Genomic DNA, 26031 nt, shown 5'->3' with positions numbered 1-26031 from the left:
TGTAATAATATTGAGGGTCATTCCATTGTTCTTCCTAGAAAAAAGATCTTTAATTTCACTAATAAGAACATGGAGGATAAGAAATCTACAGAACAGTTGACTACTTACATGAATAGAACGGTTGGACACTGTGAAAAGCCCCAATAAACTATGCAAGGTGATCTACCACAGGAAGAGTTCATCATCCTTTTCCAAATCCTTGTTATAAAAAGAAATAGCCCCCCCTCCCCGAAGTTGGGGCTGTGACATAGCAAGTAAATAAACTGGCTTGTGCAGGCCACCTGCTGAGAAAGAACACCATGGTAATCACACATATTTGCTTAATTTCGATGATTTTGGCTCTTCACAGACAGAAAGCCAATCATCAAAATACAGTGGGGCTTTTTGTTTTGTTTTGTTGTTTTGCTTTCCTGAAGTTTCTCAGGACCATGAAACAATGGCACAAGTTTTGTTCAGCAGAATCTGAGGTTGAATGTAGCTTTAGCTTTCTGGAAAAAGAGAAGAAGTGAACTTGTAGCTCAGTAGGTGAGGACAGAAGACCTTGGAGTGGGGGCGGGTCGTCTTCTTGTACTCAGTAGTTTACAGGAGGAAAACTTGGCTGCTGTGTGGAATTGCTGTCCCTAGCAAAGTCACTACTTAAAAGTAAATTGGAAGAACATAAAATAGGTGGTTTAAACTGGCTTCAAGCATCATAACAAGGTGGTGGTCAGAACTATTATCTGAAATGGGAATTATATATATATTTTTTTATTTATTGCTTAAAGTATTACAAAGGGTATTACATATGTGTCCATTTTATCCCCCCGACCTAGACAGTCCCCTAGCCTCCCCTATCCCCCAATGTCTTATGTCCACTGGTTATGCTTATATGCATGGATACAAGTCCTTTAGTTGATCTCTTACCCCCCTACCTCCTGCCCCCCAACCCTCCCCGGCCTTCCCGCTGCAGTTTGACAATCTGTTTGAGGCAGCTCTGCCTCTGTATCTATTATTGTTCAAAAGTTTATAATGGTCTCTATTATCCATGAATGAGTGAGATCATGTGGTATTTTTCCTTCATTAACTGGCTTATTTCACTTAGCATAATGCTCTCCAGTTCCATCCATGACATTGCAAATGGTAAGAGTTCCTTCCTTTTTAGAGCAGCATAGTATTCCATCGTGTAGATGTACCACAGTTTTCTAATCCATTCATCTACTGATGGACACTTAGGCTGTTTCCAGATCTTAGCTATGGTGAATTGTGCTGCTATGAACATAGGGGTGCATATATCCTTTCTGATTGGTGTTTCTGGTTTCTTGGGATATATTCCTAGAAGTGGGATCACAGGGTCAAATGGGAGTTCCATTTTCAGTTTTTTAAGGAAACTCCATACTGTCTTCCATAGTGACTGCACCAGTCTGCATTCCCACCAGCAGTGCACAAGTGTTCCTTTTTCTCCACATCCTCTCCAGCACTTGTCATTTGTTGATTTGTTGATGATAGCCAGTCTGACAGGTGTGAGATGGTACCTCATTGTTGTTTTGATTTGCATCTCTCGGATGATTAGTGACTTTGAGCATGTTTTCATATGTCTCTTGGCTTTCTGAATGTCCTCTTTTGAAAGGTGTCTATTTAGGTCCTTTGCCCATTTTTTGATTGGATTGTTTATCTTCCTTTTGTTGAGTTGTATGAGTTCCCTATAAATTTTGGAGATTAGGCCCTTATCAGATATGACATTGGCAAATATGTTTTCCCACACAGTGGGTTTTCTCGTTGTTTTGTTGATGGTTTCTTTTGCTGTGCAGAAGCTTTTTATTTTGATGTAGTCCCATTTGTTCATTTTCTCTTTAGTTTCAAGTGCCCTAGGAGCTGTATCAGTGAAGAAATTGCTTCGGCATATGTCTGAGATTTTGTTGCCTTTGAATTCTTCTAGAATTTTTATGGTTTCCTGTCGTACATTTAAGTCCTTTATCCATTTTGAGTTTATTTTTGTGTATGGTGTAAGTTGGTGGTCTAGTTTCATTTTCTTGCATATATCTGTCCAATTTTCCCAACACCATTTATTGAAGAGACTATCTTGGCTCCATTGTATGTTCTTGCCTCCTTTGTCAAATATTAATTGAGCATATTGGTTCGGGTCGATTTCTGGGCTCTCTATTCTATTCCATTGATCTATATGCCTATTCTTGTGCCAGTACCAGGCAGTTTTGAGAACAGTGGCTTTGTAATACAACTTGATACCTGGTATTGAGATCCCACCTACTTTGGTCTTTTTCAGGATTGCTGTAGCTATTCGGGGTCTTTTTTTATGCCAGATGAATTTTTGGAGAGTTCGTTCTAGATCTCTGAAGTATGCCGTTGGTATTTTAATGGGAAGTGCGTTGAATTTATAGATTGCTTTGGGTAGTATGGACATTTTAATGATGTTGATTCTACCAATCCATGAACACGGTATGTTCTTCCATCTGTTTATGTCTTCCTCTATATCTTTTTTCAACGAGAAATGGGAATTATAAATAATGAAAATATTCACATAAAAAAACAATTAAGTGAATTAAGGGAACAAGAAAACCATCTTCACCTGGCCGGGGTGTGGCTCAGTGGTTGAGATTCGACCTATGAATCTGGAGGTAGCGGTTCCATTTCTGATCAGGGCACAAGCCTGGGTTGTGGGCTCAGTTCCCAGTGTGGGGCATGCAGGAGGCAGCCAATCAATGATGCTCTCTCTCATCATTGATGCTTCTATCTCTCTCTCCCTCTTCATTCCTCTCTGAAAGCATTAATATATATATTAATATTTATAATATATTAATTAATAATCATATATATATATATATATATATATATATATATACCATCTTTCTTTGGTTTCAGGATATATTGGTAATATAGCTATCCTTAGATGCTTATTATTACAGTTGCATTGAAAGACTTCATCTACTAAAGAACATTTGGTTGTTCAAAACATTCCAGAACTATTTGATTTCCAAAAACAATCTCACCAAACAACTGTGAACTGTGGAAGAAATAAAAATTGTTTTTTTAAAGCCCCATAATGAAAACACTGACAAAACCATAACAATCTGTTTTATATTGAAGTGGAAAAATATTCAAAAGGAGCAGCTCAACTTCAGTGAGGTGAAAGTGCACTGTGAAGACTGCTTATCTTCACTGCATTTGGTAATATTGTTTATAAACTACTGGATCTTAATGAAATCCTGCATAAGAATATACTTTATGCTATGTGAAAAAATAAGAAAACTTATCACTAGAAACCATAGAAACCACAAAGACCAATCATAATTACTTTTAAGATTTTATTTTATGAGAAAGCACTCAAAATGTTGCAGCTATTTTCTTATATTGAAAAGACTTTGAAAGTTTAAGACATCACAGCAAGTAATCAACACTAAAAGTTTTTGTCCACACTGAGATACTGTGTATACAAATAACTTAATTATTAAAAAGCCGATGTGAATGATACCAATTTTCAAATATTAAAACTGACCATGCTTTTGCCATGATAAAATTATGTCATTAAATCGGGTTTCTATTCATGTAGAATGTTGTTAACACTTATTCCAAACCATCTTTAAAATTTGAGATGATTTTTAATATCTCTGGCTTTATTTTGCCAGAATCATCATGTCAGGTATGTATAAAAGATATATGTATTTATATCCTTAGCTGGAAATATTCACATATGGTTGGATAATTTATATTCACTTTCTATTGCATATAGATTTCTAATATGTTCAGTTCTGCATCATTTGGCCTTCCTTCATTTGAATAAATTCACTAAATATTCCTAAAGAAAATAATATTCATGTGACAGTGACATGTTCTGGGCCCCTTCAAGTGTTATGAATTGAATTGTGTCCCCTACAGAAGATACGCTGAAATCCTAACTCTGCTGCTGGCGAATGTAACCTTATTGAGGAATATGGTCTTTTCAGTTGTGATGAAGTTAAGATCAGGAACACAATGAAGTTCAGGTCAAGATGGTGGTATAAGTAAATGCAGTATTCAAATCCTTCCACAACCACATCAAAATTACAACTAAACTACAGAACAACCATCATTCAGAACTGCCTGAAATCTAGCTGAACAGAAATCCTACACCTGAGGATATGGAGACTGGTAGAAAGGACACAGTAGGGAAACCGGCTGGTCCCACACTCAAAAGTGGTTGTTAAAAATCAGGAGGATATCTCAGCTGCAGAGGTCCCCCTGAGAAGTGAGGGTTCCCAGCACCGCACCAGGCCCCCAGCCCAGGGTTTCAGTGCTGGGGGGGGGGGGGGGGGGAAGAAGTTCCCATAAGTTCTGGCTATAGAAAACAGTGGGGATTGTGGCTGAGTGAGATGGAGAGCAGCTGGAATCCCAGGCAGTTCCTCTGGCCAGTGCATGGACTTACTCAGACTTTTTAAAACAACTACATAAAAATATAACTTCGAAACAAATGAAAGAAAAGCAACATGCACACACACACAAACAATCTAAACCGAACCCAGACCACTTCTATTGCTTGTAAATTGATTTACTCATCTTGAAAAGCAGGTTTGATGAGTCTCATAAACCAAGAAAAAGATTGAAATTTCTATAAGAAAAGTTCAAAAAAGAAAAGTTCAAGCAAAAGTTAGCCCAATCTAATGCTGTTTTGTGAGTAGTAAATTATTTTACATGATTCATGGGGAAAAAATGCTATTATTTATTCTTAAACAAATGATAAATACATTGTTCAAAATAGGGCAAGTGATAGATTATATATTTATCTCTGCATCTGATTATTACCACATATAAATCAATTCAAGATTCAATTGTTTAGAAGTGCCATAAACTAACAAGGTGGCACACTAAAATACTCGAGTGATATATTTTCCTACAAATACTTATTAAATTTTTCCTATGTGGAAGGCACTTTAGATATATAAATATGGGAAAGGTGTATTTTCGGGCAGCTTTCATCTAGAAGGCACAGGACCAAAAACAGCCTAAGTTAAGAGCTTAAACACACCAGTAGAAAAGCACAATAGGGTGTGTAGAGGAAATAAATATTGGCTCTGATGGGACGAAACAGAGAGATTATAAACAGGAAGAGTGAGCGACAAGGCTCGAAGGGTATGTTGGCGAAGGATCATGGGAGACTGTGAATAGCTATTAATAATACTAACATTAATTTAATATTTAACGTTTGTCCTATACTTGCTTTGTATGCATCAATTAATTAATCATTACAATAACACTCTGAAGTAGATACTAATATTATCACCACAATTATGTAGATCCAGGATATGGAGGCACAAGAGGTTAGGCAATTTACCCAAGGATAACAATTGGAATTCATAGGATTTGAATCTAGACAGTCTAGCTGCAAAGCTCTTAATTATTGTGCAATACAGGCATTAAAAAAGAACAGCTAAGTGGAGAGCAGAATAATTTGACACAGTTTTTGCAGGCAATGACATATAAAAATAGTTTATTATAATGGAATTCTTACTATGTGGTAGGCACTCCACTAAGCACTTTGCATTCATTGTCTAATTTTAGTCATCACATATTCCTGTGAGCTAGGGGACTGAAGATTTTAGAGGCAAAGTAATGAAATTTACCCAAAGATTAAAGTAATCTGGGGAAAGTTTCTGGAAAGTTGCATACTGGATCAATATGGAGATCTAAGAGGTGAGAAAGTCAGTTTTGAAAGTATTCAAATAACCCAGACAAGAGAAATAGAGGTTTAAAGTTAGAGTTTTCGAAGTGGGGGAAGAAAAACTAATATGAAATATTGTGGGAATAGAATAGATATAGTGTGGGCAACTAGTCATTATATAAGGAAAGAGTGAAAAATCACTTAAGAATCTCAGATTTGGAACCTGGGTATCGGAGAATTGTGGTGCAGTGAGAGCAGAGGGTCATAGTGAGAAAAGAAAGAAAGATGATGATGCCCTAGCATGGGGCCATTCAGTGGGCGTGGTTTCGGTCTTGAGAAATGTTGACAAGCAGATAATCTTAGGAATGATCTTCATAGAAAGCAAAGGTGTAAGATTAGAGAAAGCTAACCCAGAGAGAGAGAGACAGGGAGAGAGGGTCACTAAGGGATTGCTACAAGCTTCAGGATGATGAGGGAGTCTGGTCATTCCACTTCGTCCTCTTGTTCCTCTACCTCTTTGTTCCCTATCCCCTCCTCCTTCATTTCCCAGTACCTTGCTTGTAGTAGAAGCTCAGTATTGAATGAATAAATGATGGAACAAAGAAATGAATGAATGAGGGAAACTTAAGACTACCTATATTTGTCAAACCTAAGAAATAAAGTCAGAGAAAAAGAGAAATTAAAAATTGAGAAAGAATATAAAATACGATTATCTGGTCCATAAATTACTATGCTATATAGACCATAAATATAGATGTAAGTTTTCTTCTGAAAATCGTAAGTACATTTCTTATGAATTTAATCTTATAAATCAAATGTATTTGAAGACTTTTTAAACAGCAGGAATATTGTTATTATTCCTAGGCTAAATGGAAAAGTCATCTCATATTAATATCTTAAATAAATTTGGGTCCATCATATAGTAGTATTTACAGCGCAGTTTTATTTGTTTATAAATTAGCTTTCTTGCCCAGCCGGTGTGGCTCAGTGGTTGAGCATCGATCTATGAACCAGGAGGTCAGGGTTCAATTCCCGGTCAGGGCACATGCCTGGGTTGTGGGCTCGATCCCTAGTGTGGGGCGTGCAAGAGACAGCCGATCAATGATTATCTCTCATCATTGATGTTTCTATCTCTCTCTCCCTTTCCCTTCCTCTCTGAAATCAATAAAAATATGTTTAAAAAAGAAAAGAAATTAGCTTTCTTCCTAGGAGAAAGTTTCTTTTCTCTTGTAGCATATTTAACAGTCCTCAATATAAATACAAGGATAGAGAATTCAGTCTGTGAACTTATGTCTCTATTTTGGGGGGTTTTCTGATACATAGGAGAAAATTTTATTTTTCAGAATACATTAAAAAACTAAAAAATTTATGTTACATATTGAGTTATAGATTATATACAATTTATACTCATAGTCACACAAGCATAAATACATGTTTAATTATATTTTAGCTATAAATTCTGATATATATTTTTCATCTCATATATATCAATGTACATGACTATAAAATCCTATAAGCTATACATTATAAATATACAAATAACTTAATATATATCATATTATACATAATATACACATCTTTTCTTACATACATATTTTACTTTAATACAGTGGGGCCTTGACTTACGAGTTTAATTCGTTCCGTGACAGAGCACATAACTCAAAGTACTCGTATGTCAAATCAAAAAGTGAACGAGTGAGACAAGTGACGCTGGGCTGATGTTGTGGCGTTCACTGTGACGTTCGCTGCGCCAACTAGCGGTGGGGTATCTGAAGCTGGCTCATAACCCGAATTTTAGCTCGCAACTCAAAGCAAAAAATCGGCCGAGAGACGGCTCGTATCTCAAAAAACTCGTTAGTCAGGACACTCATAAGTCAAGGCCCAACTGTATATGATTTGCCCTATCATGTACCCATTTTGATACTACTTTCTGTATTTTTGTTCCTACAAACTAAAATCTCACACCTATGCATCTCTCAAAATCGAGTATTCTGAACACTGACTTGTGATTCTATTGTGCATTTCAGCATAATCATATTGTTGCCAAGGTCTTTTTCTATATTCAACATGTGAACCAGCATCGGTGGTTCATCACATGCCATGTGCAATGTTTTCTTTCTTCTCAGTCTGCGAGTGTCATCCCATGGGATGTAGGTGCTTGTCAGGGCTGCTTTTATGATGGGTACATTTGGAAATAAAATGATGTTTGATTTTGCTTTAAATACACATTGCCTTAATAAGTGGATTTTTTGAAAGCATCATAGGATTGATTAGGGTTATAGAATTTTTAGGATTACTTCATGAAGGGGAAAGTAAGTCTCAGAAAAGGCAAGTGACATATATTTTCCCAAATTTGCACAGCTGTTGGATGGCTAAAGTTGGAACTAGAATTGAATTTTCTTATTTCACTTTTGCTTTGTTGCCTCAGCGATATACATATTGAATGCTATTTTCCAATTACACCTAATCGCATGAGTTTCAGTCTAATGAGAAGCTTTTCTTTTTAACTTTGTATAGGAGCAATTCCTTACCTACCCATGGTTCCAGATGGCTCAGGCACATAAGCAGACATCAGCGATTTTCTCTGCAGCACCTTCCTTCCATCCGGTGTGCTCCATCTATTCATAGCTAAGCCCCGAGATTTCCATCATTCTTCTCACTCACAAGAGACTTGAAATTACTGTGAACATTTTATAAATGCCCATATTCTGTAAAAAAAGATCTGCAATCATATCATGGATGCCTAAGGCATTGGCGCTTAATTCTTTCATGGAATCCTGGAGAGACAGCTCAGATACCTCCCTAGAAAGACCAGAGTCCTGGTCATGCTTGGCTTGGTCTTTAGAAGGAGAGGGGTTGTTCAACTGCCCTAATTTTCTGTATGAAGAGAGACTCAAAGAGAGCCATGTGGATTAAAACAAGAGAGATTTGTGGATGCGAGAGTTCAATTTTTTTATATTTCACTAATAATTTAGTCTGATAAAGAAACAAAATTATTAAAGTGGAATCCTGCATACTTGTAACCTGGAGTGTGAACCTGCGGGGTCTATGCATCGATTACAAAATTACAACCATCAGATTCTGTCACGTTCTCTCCAAAACTTGGACTCTTTAGTTAAAATAATTTCCCTGAACACAAATTAGAATTTGCACCACACATTCTAGGGCCCATTTCAACAGCAGCAAGAATTTGGCCATTCTTTACCATCTTTGGAAGGCAGGACCATTCTACAATTCACTTCCCGACCGACCAAGTTGTCCAGCACCTGTGTTTAGGTGAATTGAAAATAACCACTGGATGACTGCTGACCTTTAGCAACACATTTGTCTGCTGAAGAGGTTTTGGCTTCCTATGCCCGGCAGAAGGTTGGAGCCTTTCTTGTAGGTCACCAGTACTCTCCTCAAGGATCCCTTGCTGGGCTTCCCTGTACACAGCTTGAGTGTGGACTTGTCTTCAGGTGGCCACAGCCCCTCAGTCTCCAGCTTCCTCGCTGCTCACTCTCAACACTCTCTCTTTTTGTTGGAATCTCCTCCCTGTCTTCTTGAGCCAGGAGTAAGCTCACTTCCGCTTGCTGTCCACATCTCTTCCGCGGACGCATTCGTGCACCCTTGATTCTGACAAATGCCTAGAGTTCACACTGAGCCCAGTGCAATGGCTTTTCTTCATATCGCAACTGTCTTTGTCTGGAAATACAGAGGCTCTCTGTGTAACCTCACTCAAGGCCCAGCCAACTAAGCTTAAGGCTACCCACCAGCTTCTCTGCTCCTCTTCTGAGGGTGAAGCTTGAGGGACTCCCATCACTGCCTTCTACAAAGAGATACTCCTCAGAAATGTTCTCTTTCTAGTCTTCTCTCTACTCGCAACGGAGACCTCTTCTGATAGTCCCCATCTCTGCAGAGTTCAAGAGCAGTAAGTCTGGTCTTGCACATTACTTTCTCTAATTTTCCATGTGAGAGATAGAGAAAAAGTCTTCACTGTGCAGCCACTGCAAATTGCCCTATTGTGAATGTGTATCATTGTTTGACAAAGGGAACTCACCCAAACAGATTCAGTTATGCCATGATCACAGAGTAAGCACTCTTTGTTATGCCAGCCATCGGAATAGATTAAATCACTTGTAATTGTTAGTTGTACTTATATTCAACTTAACATCAAAATGAGTAAGTTGAAAACATTGAAGAACTAATGTTAATGACTAATGAAATAAAATAGTCTTAATCTCACTAAGTAATTGGTATTCATTTATTTGCCCTTCTTCCTGAAAACCCCATATACGTTGTTATGTGGAATTATTGAACCAATAGCCCATATCTTCCACTATGAAATCCTTAGTGGGAGATCCTCCATCTCCCTCTTTTCTTTAAAACCAACATGCATATGATCTGTTTCAGTCAATCAGATGCTCCAATAAAAGACTTTGACACTTTAGGAAGTAATATGCAAGAGATGCAAGGCAAGGATCTTTAGAAACCATTTAAGTCTGAGTAGAAATGATAGGCTGTTTGAGGTCATAGCAAATGATTTATGCCACTTTTTAAAGTTGAAAGCTAATTAAGCAAATATGTTATTTTAAATCCAAAGTCAATAAATTCAGCCTACCTCCTTTACAATAGCAGTGAGCAGCGACCCAAACCTTCCTGATCATATCACTCTGTCCTCTTGGCTGGCATGGGGCCCACATTGAACCAATGGGGATTTCATGGGATTTTTAAACTTAAATCTCTCTGGTTACAAAGATGTAAGCTTTGGGGCCCAGAAGTTCTGAGGATCAACCCTACCTTATCAAAAAAATAGTCTCAGCAAGAGAAAGGAGATGACAGATGCTTAGAGGAAACTGGCCCTAGAGTTTACATTTCTGGTTGTCTTCTATGTCATTGCTGTCATTCCTTTGGCTTAGCTATACTTACCAATATATTTCCTTTTTCCTTAAGCCAGTTTGAAGTGGATTTCTATTGTTGGCTAACTAAATGACCTGAGCAGATTATGGTTCTTTACAGGTGAATTTACATCTATCACACTGTTGCTGCAGTTAGCTTTTAAAGTCAGATCGACAAATTAGAATATTTGAAATTTAAAACTGAATTATAGAAAATGTGGGATTTTATATTGAATGAAAGTGAACTACCGAAATCCTTCATTACACACACACACACACACACACACACACACACACACACCACACACACACACCACACACACACACACACACACACATATTCTAAATAAGACACTATTCCATCCCCTGAGAAAGCACAGCTACAGGGGAGAATTTATGATAATTGCAGAGGAATAGAGTGATTAAACTCCAGTTACCCAAATCAAACTCAAGACCTGGCATTGTCTGTTATTAGCCAGACAACTTAAAACACCTTACATAACTTTGTTCTTCGTAGTACAATCTTGTGAGTAATGTATCTGTGAATCTGTAGTGCTTAGCAAAGAACTTGTCTGAAAATATTGTAGTCATTGACTAAAAGTTAGGACTTATAAGGGTAGAGGTTATTTCTATTCAAGTCTTGTACGTTCTGAAGCAACACTTCCATTTTGTAGGTAAGAGTTACTGTCATCACTGTGTACCTTCCAAAAAGATACATTTCAGCCATCACTTTCTCCCTCAATGTGATTCATGACTTCAAAATGACATTTTTAAAAGTGATTAATAAGCAGAGGATAACCTTGATTAGCTGAAGATAATGGTGACATAGAAAAAATTTGCTTAATTACAGGCTGTGGGAAACTGGTAATAAGTTAGGTTAAACAGTGATGGAACAGATAGTAAAACACAATTTGTATGATGGATTGATTTAATCATAGTTGTATTGTTATTAAAAATAAATTACAATAAAACAGGATGGGAAAATGTTGCAGGTGAGGATGTGGCAGTGCTAAAAACAGTGACTTTCAATAGTCCACTGAAGCATTTATTCATGATGTGCTTTTCTTGACCCATTTTTTCCCCGTAGGATTGATTATCTCTGAAAGCTTTCCTGACATAAACTTTTGTACTCTGACACAAGGGAGGTGAAGCAAATTATGTTGATTAGTTACATTGTAGATCAATTTTTCTTAGAGCTCACCAGGGCAAAGCATGTACTTAGAGCAGCGATTTTCACACAGTGCATGCAATCCCCGACTATTTATTCAGTAGCACTGACCTCTGTTCCCTTAGATTGTCAAATAAAAACATGACAACAGCCACCACAACAATAGCTGTCCAGTCTGAAGGAATCAAAATGATACCTATTTTTTTTTGTTAGATCGGCAAAAAACTTATTTTTGGGTGGGCCGCAGAATTTTAGTGATTAATTTTTTGGTGTGCTCTGATCTGGGAAAGGCTGGAAATTGCTGACTTAGAGGATGCCTTCCAAGACAAGCTGAATGGAAAGCCCACTTTACTTTGCTTTTAATCATATGTTTAGATTTCATTTCTCACCAGAAGTTTTGGTGCCATCAAGTAACTTCCTTATCAATTGATTCTTTCCCTTGACATAGTTCACAAGGAACAGTGTTACTCTTTTTTTTTTCTCCCCCCAAAATCTCAGCGAACGTGGACTTTTACAGATTTGGGCTCCAGCCGATGCTTCTAATTATACTTTATGTGCTTGCTTATCATAAGAAAAATGCAAGAACTTATGTATATGATGTGGTTAAGTTTGTTTTGAATCCATACTTCAGGTTCCTGAAGTTTCTTCAAGACTGATTTCTGTTTACATAGAAGTAATAACCCCCAAAATGTGATGTTTAAGAATCAAAGATACTTGGAACTGAGTGGCTCAACTAAACAGAAGGATGGCTCTGGGTGCTCCTAAAGCAGCAAAAGGCTTCTCATAATTATTAGAGCTACTTGGTAAAGTGCCCAAGAATAATATAATTAAATTTAGTTATCAAACATGACCTTGTATGTGTTCACTCTTTAAGTTTTATATGCACTCATACACACACAAAGAAAAAAGGAGTATTTTTAAAGGTATTAATAATTAAACTTTTAAAATATATTTGATATTTTAAATATATAGAGCTATTACTTAATAAGAAAATCATGAACCTGGAGACAGTTTTGGGTTGGAAACTCTGCTTTGACTCTTGAGGTGTAGCCTATGGTATAACCTACATTTTCTTTCTTTCTTTTATTTTTTAACAATATTTATTGCTGAAAGTATTACATACATCCCCTTTTTTCTCCCAATTGAAACCTTATAGCCACCCTAACTCCCACCCCAGGTCTCCACCCCCTATTGTCTGTGTTAATGGGTTATGCTTGTATGCATACAAGTTCTTCAGTTGATCTCATCCCACCTACCCACCTACCCCCTACCTTCCCTCTGAGATTTCACAGTCTGTTCCATGCTTCTATGTCTCTGAATCTATTTTGTTCAACAGTTTATTTTATTTATTAGATTCCACATATGAGTGAAATCATGTGATATTTGTTTTTCTCTGACTGGCTTATTTCACTTAGCACAATATTCTCCAGGTCCCTCCACGCTGTCTCAAAGGGTAAGAGATCCTTCTTTTTTATTGCTGCATAGTACATTTTCTGAGCCATACATTTCTCATCTGTAAGGTAAAGATCATAATAACTACCTGATAGTGTTGTGAGAATTAAATGAAATTGTAAAAGTATAGCATTGAGTTCTCTATTTGATAATGTAGAATATGCTCAATAGATTGTGATTATATTGATGGTGGTGATAGTAATAATGATGTTCTCTTTCTATATCAGCCTCTTTAGCCTCTCTTAGTGAACGTGATCATGAACCTCACTCTTGCTTAGAATCATACTTCTGAGCTCATATACAGGACATACAAGCAACTGCTTCTGTGCATGTAGTATCTGTTACAACCTATTGGTCTTTTCTAAAAAATGGCTTTTACAGCCTGCACATGGTTAAAATAATGTTCTCTGGTTAGATAAATCAATCTGTTAGGATTTTATGACAATTTCTTATATCAAACAGTTTAGTATATTAAGGTGTGGGAGAGAAAAAAATTTACTTTTGTTTCTTTTGATTGGTCTAATACTTAAATCTATGTGAGAGAGATTAACCAGAGAAAACAGCCAAATTCAATTACTTATGTTCATATGGGAACCCTGTATACATAAGAGGTTCAGAGACAGAAAGCTAAAATGAGGTATACATGGCATCCTGAGCCAAGGAATGAGGTAAGGTTCCTTGAGGCTTCAGAGGGGAGGAGAGGATTTCACAGGACAATAGGAAGGCAGATGTTCAGTAGTTGGCCCTACCATATAGGTGTCTATTTCTGGCCATAACTCTTATTATGGGCAAGGCCCCCAATTTAGATTCTTTTAGGCACATCTTGGTGAGGCCTGTTCTAAACCCCTTCAAAGGTGACTTAAAAATCTACCTTTAAGAGACTACCAACTTTCTATCACTTCGTTTTCTTCATGTGAAAATGAGTAATTGTGATATATGTTCTAACTTAAGCACTTACGTAGCACAAAGTTTATGGAAATTCATCTAATGATATTTCATAATTGTGATTCTTAAACTTTAAGAAGAATGTTCTGGACAATAACAGAAGTATAGAATGAAAAATATTTTACCTTGTATATGTGAAAACTTGATATAAATGGAGACATTTTAAATAAGATCTAGGACACCAGAGGGTTTGCCTTGCACCTCTTACTTCAGAAAACATTTGGAATGTTTGAACTGGGAAAAATAACTTTTAGACTAGGCCAAACCAAGCTTGTATTTCAAACAACTATTTGCAAATCTAACAGGAAAGCAGATATCCTGACTATCAGGCTGAATAAAGGTATTCTTTAGAATTAGCACCATCATGTACAGCTAAAGAATTACTTAGCTTGTTTGCACCTATATGAAAGAGCAAGGGCTACGCCCTCCATCTTGCCCCGGATCCTCCATTTTTGGGCAGCAGCCATGCGCTCAGCAAGGAGCTTCTTTCTGGAAGCCCAAGCCTCTGCTAGCCACACCTAGGATTTCTTTAAACTAACCAATGATAATCAAGGGAAGTGCGAGCCATAGACACAACCACATCCTGTGTAACAAGATCCCGACTTGTGCCTGGCCAATCGGCAGGGCCCACAGTCCTCTCTCCTCCCCTTACTCCAACCCTCCTATAAAACCCCTCTCCCCACAGAGCTCTCTCTCTCTGCCCCCTGCCGCTGTGTTGGTGAGTGTGGTGGACGGAGAGCTCGAGCTAGCTTGAATAAAGACTCTTTCTGCTTTTGCATGGGACTTGGCTGGCTCCCTGGTGGTCTTTTGGGGATCCTGAAATCTGGGCATAACACTATAGAAATTCTTTCATTGACCTATTAACATTAACATAAATTTATTTCTTCTTTTCATGCAATTATTTCCCTTCCCTTTTTCATAAAATCCCAGTGACTTCCATGTCCTAATCAGAACTCTATTTGGGTTTGTGCCTGAATCAGTACTTCCCCAATAGCTATTCTTTTTTACTTAAATAAAAGCTTGATGCTGCTCACTTTGGCCTTTATGTTTTGGTTACCACATATATGTGGAATATCAAAACATTTTTGATTGCTTGCTTAAATTATATAGGGTTCCACAAGGATTCTAAACAACTTAATTGTAACAATTTTATTGCAGTGTTATGCTTAGAAATAAATGCACCATGCTCATCTATTTTTGAGATGTTAGAATGATAAAATATCTGTCCTGTCTTATGTTTCCAGAATTTAATAGTGTGAGGGGGTAAAAGTTTTTCATAAGTGGGAACAGAAAGGAATTTTTATATTTGCTCTAATATTTGAGAAACATGTTCATTGCCAACTGAATATTCATCTGTTAAAAAAGGCAGCAGGCTGTCCCTCTCTATTGCTATTGCAAACTACTGCACAGTATTTCAGGGAAATAAATTGTTATTAAATGCAGATTACAGAATTCCACTTACACTTACCGAAGAGTAAATTTTGTTTTGATTTTGTTTTATCCTTGTTTTAATAATTTGGGTTTTAATGTTTATTTTCAATATAGACTATGTGTAAACATTTTTCTTCCTTCGAACTGGAATCCAAGACCCAACAAGAGAATAACCATTTCATTTTTGTTTATAGAGTAGCTAGTTCCCAAGAGGCCAGCAGAGGGCAGCAAAGCCTAGACATTAACACTGATGCATGAAGGACAAGGATGGGAAAGGCAGGGAATCTGATTTGGCTTGAGTGAGATGTATGTAGCAGGTGACAGTTCTTTTTGCATTGGATGTTTAAGACTAAGTGGAGAGGGTCTTAGAACTTCAAGGCACCCTATAACTCCATTTACTCCACACAAATTGAAAGCTCCTGAGTTTATAAAGAATAAGGCCACTCAGGCTGTTCTTCCAGTGAACACCTAACCTATTCAGTAAATGATCAAAGATATAAATTGAGTAAATAGGTTAAGAAGGATCAGAAAGATAGAAACCCTGAGTGCAGTGAATGAGGCAATATGACCAGTGAGTAATCTTGACTTTTCCCTCTTTGCAAGATGTCTCTCCGCTTAATCAATGTCTTTTGCTGTCTGTCATCTGTCTCCCACTCACAGCAATATAATCTATTGCTTTTCATGTTGCCTTTTTTCTGTTGTTGTTAATTCTCACCTGAGGATATTTTATATTGATTTTTAGAAAGAGTGGAAAGGAGGGAGAGAGAGAGAGAAATATTGATGTGAGAGAGAAACATTGATTGGTTGCCTTCTGCAGTATCCTGACCAGGACTGGGGATCTAGCCTGCAACTCAGTTTCCTGCTCTTGACCAGGATTGAACCCAGGACCCTTCAGTCAGAGGGCCTACACTCTATCCACTGAACAATCATCCAGGGCTCATGTTGCCTTTTTAGCAAAGCTAAATTGGGAGAATCTCAAAACACTAGCGTTTTTCAGGGGAAAGTGTATACGTTTGCGCCACGTGAATGGGAGAGAATTGATCAGTAAACTATATTTGGCCAAGTTGGTATTGTTTTAATAGAAAAAAAAATCCATTTCCACATTGAATATTCTATACACTAAGTAGTGCACTCGCTATTCCTATGCCCCTAACTGGAAAAATGTTCATTATCTCAAGGAGGTTTATTTAACAGTTGAAATAAGAGCTGCAAATCTAATGGCCACACGAGATGGAACTATTTTTTTCTGCCATTGTTACCTATAGGGAGGGCCATGTGATTTTAGAGCCTAGAAGCAAATGAAAACTTATGCTGGGAGTGTTCTATCAGTCCATTCATCAAACCACTGGGGGGTAACAAAAAGTATGGTTATGTGATAATTGTTTTGCACATGGAGGCCTTCTTTTAAACTCCCCATCTAGTAGGAGGCCCTATGCCTGCTGGGAAATTGTGGAGATAAAGGATGACAGGATGTTTTTTCTCTCCAAAAACAGATTCTATTAGCCTCCTGGTGTTTGGCTCAGAGGGTTGTGATTATGATCCTGCTGCCATCAACTACCCATCTCAACTAAAGGAGCAATATTTTGGTGGCTCAAGCCCTGAGAGGATGAGTACTTGGAGTTTGCTGCCTGATCATGTAACTGTGTGAGAATTAAGTGTGAGGGAACATGTTGTGCTATCCTCCTAGCTGTCTAGTAGTGATATTACCCTATTACTCAACTCAACGAATACCGAAGGAGTTTCTACCGGGATCTTAGTGATGCCTTGGGTACTAGAGGGATACAGAGAAGTATTAGGCATGTCAGTTGCCCTTGGGGAGTTTACGGCTTTATTGTGGATATGAGGATTATATAAACACAAAAATGCCACATGACTTAACATGTTGGGTTGAAGGGATTTCTGTCAGAAAGAAAGTGTGATTTCGACATTAAATGAATCTGCTTGGTGTTTAAGGGAGGAAACAAAATTCCTCAGGCAAAGTTACATATTGGAAAGCAATATGTAACTTGCTGTCTGTTGTGATTTACATATTTCAAATTTAGTCATCACTCTATAAACATGCTGGCATTCTGATGAGTAAGCGCTTCTACTTTTCTCATTTTGTAAATAAGGCAATCAGGATGTTGGGAGATGAAGCAATTAGTCTAGGGCCAAAGTATTAGGAGCTAGGATTGTATTTGAATATATTTACCTTGAAGTTTTTGTCTCTTGCCCAACTTAGAGTTGCGAGAGCCATTAAGCAAACCTTTGATAGTAACTATAATAATGGATTTGTTAAATATCAACTAAAATATATTGGGGTTACTTAGGATAACTTAAAAAGTTTTCCTATTAAGTATGAATTGTTAAAGAAAATCCAGAGAATAACAAAAGCAGACTGGTTTCTTCAGGCATTGTGATCATGCTAAGCTGGAATGAAGTAACTATTCCATTTGAAACGGAGTGATTCTAAGCAGTGCCTCTCAGCAGTGAATATCCTTCACTGATGCTAAAACTATCTCAGTGCTGACAGGTCTCACCCTGTGGGTCTGCACACCTTTCTAGGACAGGGATAGTATCTTATAAAACCTGGAAGACCCTACATACTTTTATTGCCTGCCAGGAGGAAAGGGTTGACTTGTCCAACACGGATTATCTGCAGGCTGGCTTCCTGGAAAGCCCTGTGAAACTGGCAATGGCTGTGCTTAAGGCATTTAAGGTCAAGGACTAGACTTAACTTTACAGCAGTTTCTAGATGATGCCAAGAGGGAGGTGTTCCTTCACCACCTATGATTGGTGATGTGGCTAATTCTACTTCTACTTGCCACAGCATTAAACTGCAACCACAGAGTTTGGTCCTCAACCCCTTATTGCCTCAGAGCTGAGCTGGTAGAACTGAAGCCAAAGTTCTGTCTCATCATAGTGCTGTTTTATCAAAATCCTTAAGCACATCAGGAGAAGGGCCTTTACTTTTCCATACTTCCTGAAGTTGTTGGCAAATCTGAACAGCGCTTCTTACAAGTCCAAAGTCCATGTGCTCCACATTTCAAAGGGCCAATATTTAAAATGTCAGAGTTTGGGGTAAGGAAAGGTTTATTAATCAAGAAGGTGCCAGCTTCCCAGTTTATTAATCAAGGATAGTGTGGCTCAGTGGTTGAGTGTTAACCCATGAACCAGGAGGTCAGAGTCCGATCTTCCCGGAGGCGTGCAGGAGGCAGCCGATCGATGATTCTCTCTCATCATCGATGTTTCTATCTCTCTCTTCCTCTCCCTTCCTCTTCTTTGAAAATCAATGAAAACATTTAAAAGAAAAAAGGTACCAGCATGAGAAAATGGGGGCCTTCGAGGTTCCTCAAGTCCATCCTGAGAGAGTCCAGAATTGAGGCTTCTTTTATGAAAAGGAAGGAAGAATGTGCAGGGCAAGAGGTGATTGATGATTGTAGACACCTGGGCACCAACAGGAACCCAAGGAAGATTGGGAAATCTCTAAGTCTCTTTATCCCCAGGCGGTTGACTCTTGCTGACCTCAGTCTGGTCTTAAGACTCCTATAACTCTTTAATAAACAGTCAATATTTTTGTACATATTTTTCCACTTTCTCAGGAGAGACATCCTCTGGCAAGGGGACTCTTCTTAAAGAAAAAACAAACTCAAGCTGCAAGCAGAATTTTCTAATGATTATCAGGTCAATATTCAAGAACACAGCAGGCTTGACCAAGATAGGGTTAGAGAGGCCAAGTATTTCACTCTGTTCCACACCCTCTGCCAAGGACTGAGCAAAGACCAACCTGGAAACCATGGCTATTGATTAGATGGCTGTTTTAACCCCCTCACCGAAGGTTACACCCATTGTCTTGTATCCTGCTCATGATATAGCAGTTCCAAATCTAAACATTGTGTGTGGAGCATTTTATGCTGGCCATCTGCTGTGCACTCAACTGCCACAGAGTCATAGGTGTGCAATGTGTGGCAGTGATGGCTACAGATTAAAACCAGCAAACGTTGACGGTACATGAGGCGAAGTCCAAAAGAAATGAGGTGCAAGCTTCAGATATCTTCTTCCAGTTAAGTTACACAGGGACATGTTTAATCCTCTCAGCAACAATATGGTATGTGACAACACATTCAAAATGTTGCCACCAGGGAAGCTAAAGTCTTGGTGTTTAAGGTTTTTATTGGGAGTCAGTCATATGGGCTTGCCTCCCAGGAAAGGAGTCTGTCCCCTACTCAGAATCCAGCAGATAACACAACAGCCCAGAGCAAAAACAGGCATTTGCCAAAAAACATATTGTTAGGATAAACTTATCTGTTCACTGGTGCAGCATGGCCTCAAGGCCTCAGGCACAAATACAAAACCAGTTTTATCATGCAGAATATTCCCAGGAGCTGGCTGAGGGCCACCACTTGTCAGAGATGTATATATTGAATTCAGTGCAGTCCAGGTGACAGTTATCTCAGAAGAATTCTAGTGCAAGAAAATTTAGTATGCATTTCCTTCTTACCTCCCATCAACTTAGGTGTTGTTTGTTTTCTGGGCAGAAACACAGGCCTTGGTTTCTCAAATACTACAAAAAGAAGGGAAGGAAGGAAGGAAGGAAGGAAGGAAGGAAGGAAGGAAGGAAGGAGGGAGGGAGGGAAGGAAGGAAGGAGGGAAGGAAGGAAGGAGGGAGGGAAGGAAGGAAGGAAGGAAGGAAGGAAGGAAGGAAGGAAGGAAGGAAGGAAGGAAGAAAGAAAGAAAGGGCTGGGGCTGGGGCTGGGGCTTTAACAGCCAGGCAGTAGTTCATCATTCTTAAACTAGATTTACTAGATTTACTATTTTTTACTATTTTCTCCCTTGCCTATGATGGAAGCAAGTTTCAACCTCTTTAAATAATTATGGATGTTTGAAAAAGTGGTTAATAATACTTGGTTACTGGAGTCTTGGGACTGTTAATTGGTTTTTACATCATATTAGCAAAGCACTTAAGAGTGAATAGCATGAATAGGATAGTGAAAAGTATTGAACACATTGCTCCTAAAAATAAATGTTAGGAATCTATATTTCTTGCATTATCCTTTCAGACATTGTGCAAGCACACTAACTTGTCATTTTGTGTGTGTGTGCTCGCACGCGCATTTGTGTTCTTCAAAATCAGAAAGCAGAGTATAAAAACTCATGTGCCATAGTCAGTTTTCTAGGTAGTTGAAAAGTCTGAGAACTCACCTATGGTGTAAAGGACTTTGCTATATGATTTATGTGCTGGGTTACATTATTATGCACTGTTATGGAAAGACTATGAATATTATAGATCGGCAGCCATTTGCATTTGGGAGCCAAGTAGTTTGCATACTGATAGTGTGCTACTTTCTGAAAAGGGGGGGAGGGAGCCTCAGGACTCACTTGAGACAAAGGAGCAGGTTTGATATTCGGTGGTTTGGGGGATGAGACTTCAGGAACAGTTTTTATACAGTGTCATTTTTTGAGTCATACATCTGTTGCAAGAACTCACTCTATAAAACCTTATAAGCAATGAACTGTTTATTTCAAAATGAGGCTCTGGGGAATAATCCTATAAGAAACACATCTTGCGTTTGTAGAGAAACCCAAGGGGATAGTATTCATGAAGCATTATCCCAGTGCAGACAAAAAATGAAGACCATTGCAAACTCATCAAACATTTGAAAAGGAAATGCTTGATTACTGAATAATTTCTTGCTCCCCTGCCTCCTCTCCCAAGTGCAAAAATCCATCATTCTGTGTTATAGGCAGACTGATGGTTTTTTCTTTCTCATCCATTTCTTTCTCTGTTTCTATAAAATTGTTCTCTAGTTCCACCTACTACCCAACCAAAGCAAAAGCAAAATTTACTACAGACCTTGAAGGTTTTTTAAGTTATGAGTCAGGCCTCTTATGTCGTGCAATGTCTACCTCATGCTTTGTGAATAATAATTCTTGTTATAGGTTTAACTCGTAAGGTTATACTGTGGTATAGGAGCACATGGAAATTAGTTGTAAGGTGTCAGGTGTTCAAGTGTTTGAGAGATTAGCTGTCTTATAAATTATAGTGGAATCAGTGTTGTCCCTATAATAGTGTCATGTTCATGGTCTTGCTTTGTTTTTCAGAGTGAGGAAGAGCTGGAATTACAAGAAGGCGAAAGCATTGAGCTTAACTCCAAGCTTGTGCATGGCCTGGAGAGGATCATATATATGACCTTTACCCATGAGGTTGGTTAAAAAGGGGAAGCATTGTCTTGGAGAGCCTCATCTCTTGGTTTGATTGCCTAGAGGCTTACTTTCCTTAATCTAAGTCCAGGTTTCCTCCCTGCCTTCTCTAGATATCTTTTTAAATATATATTTCAGATCCCACTCTAAATGGGTAGCATAAAGATAGTAGAAGCATGGAGTTCTTTTTCTTTCTTGTTATTCTACTAACCAACCCAAGAGGCAGCTCAAGAAAGGCTTGACAGTAACCACAGTAGCCAGTGCAGGGTTAAGATTTCAAACAACTTTATGCAGAAGATAGTGAGGTTTGCAAAATAGTTTTGACAGAATTCAAATTGCAAGAGGTGCTTCTTACATGGAATGGTGTGTAAAGTAATGAAAACAATAATGAAAATGGTGAGCAGTAACTCTCAGAAAATAAATACATATTTCCTTTCACTGAAGAATGTAGACTTTCTTCAGTTTCAGAATAATGATAGAAAAGGTTAGAGGGACTATGGAAACATTGAAATAAAGCTACTGAATACCCAATATGATGTCATTGTATTGGTAACTCGGAAAGTTGGTCAGGTAGAGAAATGGTGATAGCCGTATTATATGTCCACAGAAGGCATTGCATTGCATCACAGAAGTATATTTTCGATGATATTTTTACTAAGATCATTTTTCTAGGCAATCTGAGAACTCAAATTTTTTAAGTAAATACACAGCAGGGCTTTGAGAGTTCTATTCCTCTGGCATCTTGTAAGTATTGAACCACTGCAGAAGTAGACAGTGGTGATCAAAAGAGTCATAAGAATTACAAATGAAAAGAGAATTCAAACAAATTATCAAAATGATTTACTGTGTTCAGAAGGCCCTCAGGAAAATCCTTTTATTGAATTCTATGATTGGGGGATTTCCTGTGGTATGTGAGATCTCCTATGTACATTCAATTTTTCCATGAAAAGGGGAAGAAAGAAAGAGCAATACTATATCTACTGCTTCTCAAATTTCCCCTATTGAATTGCCCTGAAGGGGTTTTATCTAGAAGCTGACCATGAAGCTGACCAAGGTCAAAGAAATTTGAATCTTTCATGTACCTGCATGTGTAGCACTACAGCAGAAAGACTGAGAGCCAAGTTAATTAGGAGTTTCTTATCATGAGCTAGAAATTGTGGTGCGTCTTCTGTTGATCTGTGCTACAGAAAATTGCATCCCCAAACCTGTCGGCTTCCATGATTAGAACTTTCCATTGCTCTCCTCTTTGTCTCCACTTTCCTTCACATCTCTTTTCTGCTGAGTTTCCATCTCAATGTAAAGACCTTTTTCTGACTCAACATGCTCATCATGTCCCACCTTTTTGAAGTGCTTTGTTTCAGAAGATGTGGGTTCTAGGCTTTCCCCCAAGAATTTAAAGGGAATGAAAGAGAATTGTTCTGTAAGAGTTTAACTTTAAAATCAGCGTTGAAAAGCAAAGCAATATTGTCACAGTATAAAGACCACAGGTCCTAGGATCTAAGATTTACTTGTACTCTGATTGAAGGTGTAATGTATGTTACTGAAGGATTGTAATAGACAGCAGAGAGGTGTGTCAGTCGTAAACTCAGAGAAAGGGGCAAACACTAGCTAAAGCCACCCATAGAGTAAGGGCACATCATCTGTCTGGTCCAGGTGGCAGCTAATGACTTTAGGACAGAGTGAAAAAGTATAAACTTTCTTTATATGGTTCAAAGGCTTAATGGCATTGGGTCACACAGTCCACCTATTCTGAACTCACACTAGGCAGTCTTCCAATCATAATTTAGCTTTCCATGAAGTTTGCTTACTGAGTGATAACATATTGACTGCAGAATTCCACCTGTCCAGTGCCTTTGGCAGGTATAGATTAAAGCTTTCATATTAAATTAACAAACTGATATCCAGATTTTAACTTGTTAGAACAGGTTAAAAAGAGGACCTAGGGGCTTTCATCTCGGCAAGAATAACTCTCCGAAACAAACAGTTGGTCTTCTGGATTTAAACTAAAATCTCTTGAGTTCAGTTAATGAGAGTCTGTTTCTAGAGATGGATTCAGGTCAGGAATAGATAGAATCAGGTTAGTTAGCCTTTGAGGCTAAGGTATCCCGACTTCAGACTACCAGTAACCTCATGTGACCTTGTCTACAGCTAATTTACCAAGCAATATGCTCTCTCTGGGATTACTCATATGCTGTTACTACTGTTACTCAGAAATACTGCTCAGAATTACTTAAAGTGAATCAATTTATTTCAATCATTCTAATTTTGTATTATTAAATTTTTTTATTACACCATATTCAATGATGCTATGAATAATGTTAATACTCAAGTTTTGCTTTCCAGTGAATCCATAAAAGGATTTTAAATTCCCAAAGCTCAATGAAAGGTACAGAGAAGTATTCTGTAATTCTAACATATTTGTTATCTGCAAGCTGCAAAGCAACCCTGTGAAAATATATAGATGATATTCTCAGCTAACTTTCAGAAACCTGAGGCTTACCCAAGTTAGATGATGCATCTGTGTGTTGAAGCTATGCCTTCTAATTTCAAGGCTTATGTTTATTTGTCTTTTGTTTGTTTGATTTATTTTAGGTCTAGATGGATTGATTCAGGAGTGTGTGTGTGTGTGTGTGTGTGTGTGTGTGTGTGTGTGTGTTTGATGGAGGTAGGTAAATTCAGGAGCAGAATAAAGCTAACGTTAACTAAACAAAACTTGTGATAATATAGTATCTATTGAGTGAATGGCTCAAGCATGTGATCTTAGTTAAGCACTCCTTCATTTTCTTCACGTTGTGGTAATGCTTATCTCAGAGCAACATAGTAAACATGCAACATACATGTTAGTGCTTAGTTTCCTATATAAAGTTCTATAGGGAAATGGGGGTGCACATTTAAACTGCAGATTTAATAGGTAATGTTTTTATTTAGCACAATGCTAGTAGTTGCCATATTTCAAAAACTACATATATTAACACTACAGACATCATTCTAAGGGGTCATAAACGTAGCATTAAGAAGACTCTATCTTCACCATTATAAAGTATTTGGATTGAAAATCCAATTGAATTGCAGAGATCAGAGAAGTGGTTATTTCTAAATTACTGCATTAGTTGAGTCTTAAATTACCTTAAGGTTGGTAGATTGTTTGGGTGTCTCACTGAAAGGAAAATAAGAGTTAGCTTTGGTATCATCTCTAAGAAAAGGGAGGTGAAGTTAAGTGCTACCTGGAGAGGTAGGGATTCACAAAACTGAAGTACAGGATTTGAAATAAATGTCTTCAAAGGTCAGTGAGCAACAATGAGCTGGAATAGGGTAACGGATAAAGTTAGGTAGGAGTGCTGATTATGGGATTCTTAAAAGCAAAATTTATATTCATATTAATTTGTTTATTATGTGTCTTTCCTTGGGTTCAATTTATCAGACAAGATCTGCTTGACACTTAACAAACCATCTCCATTAATAAACCCACAGACATGACTTCGACATTGTCATCTCTTCCTGTTTGCCTCTGTCATCTCAGGTAATTGATTTATCTGTATCTTGTCCTCCTTCAAAAGCAGAAAACTATCCTATTTCCATCATTCGAGTTGTGGGACCAATACACCAGCCTTTAGTCTAGGGCTCATTCCTCCACGAGGTCCTCATTCATCCACAAGAAATATACTTGGCTTTTTTATAAATTTAGATACAGTGCAGTCATCTTTACTAAGACATTTTGCATTAAATCATTTTGTGTATTAAAATATACTTTCGGAATTGATGATGGTAATAGATGAACATTTTTCTTTTTAATGAGTTTACTTGAAAAAATTAAAAGTACCATTCCATCTGGTACCATTTTATCACAATTTAAAAAAAATACTGGTTTGTAAATTCTAGGAATCTAGGGTTTTGTTTTGTTTTGTTTTGTTTTGGCCTTGAAACCTGAAAGTAAAGGAACCTTTTGAGAGAATATTTAGAATGTGGAGAGACAAGGGAGGAAAGCACAACCAGGCCAGCCCTTCCTCATCCACAGGCAGATCATCTGCAGTAATTTGACCAGGAATTGTGTTAAGGGGGTCCCCGTTATTTTTGGGTCTTAGGAATGTTTTCATTATTTCTCTTTCCTGACATGGAGCCTGATCTAGCTCTCAGACACCAACTGCCTTCTGTGTGGTTCCTCTCTGATAAGTATGCCTTTGCAGCCTTCCATCCTTAATTAGAAGTTAGAAAGCTCTCATTTCCCCCAATAAAGACAGGAGTTTTTACTAGAAAAGGATGTGCAGGTTGACAAGATTAAGTAGATTTATGAGCTGAGATTATATTTATTCACAAAATTAAAAGGATGCATTTTTATTCAAGAAGCACTT

At 37.9% G+C, this 26031-nt stretch overlaps 1 pseudogene across 1 annotated transcript; it reads left to right on the top strand.

The window, feature by feature from the left end:
* Window positions 1–25301, top strand: LOC308522008 (KATNB1-like protein 1; annotated as a pseudogene). Its single transcript has 3 exons — window positions 1–775; window positions 21584–21685; window positions 25203–25301. The product of its transcript is annotated as a KATNB1-like protein 1 (transcript).
* Window positions 25302–26031: the final 730 nt, after the last annotated feature.

Source organism: Myotis nattereri (genome assembly GCF_964212035.1).
Source record: "Myotis nattereri genome assembly, chromosome: 7".
Lineage (NCBI taxonomy): Eukaryota > Metazoa > Chordata > Mammalia > Chiroptera > Vespertilionidae > Myotis > Myotis nattereri.
The sequence above is the reverse complement of the archived record's forward strand: the minus strand, read 5'-3'. Positions and strand labels throughout refer to the sequence as shown.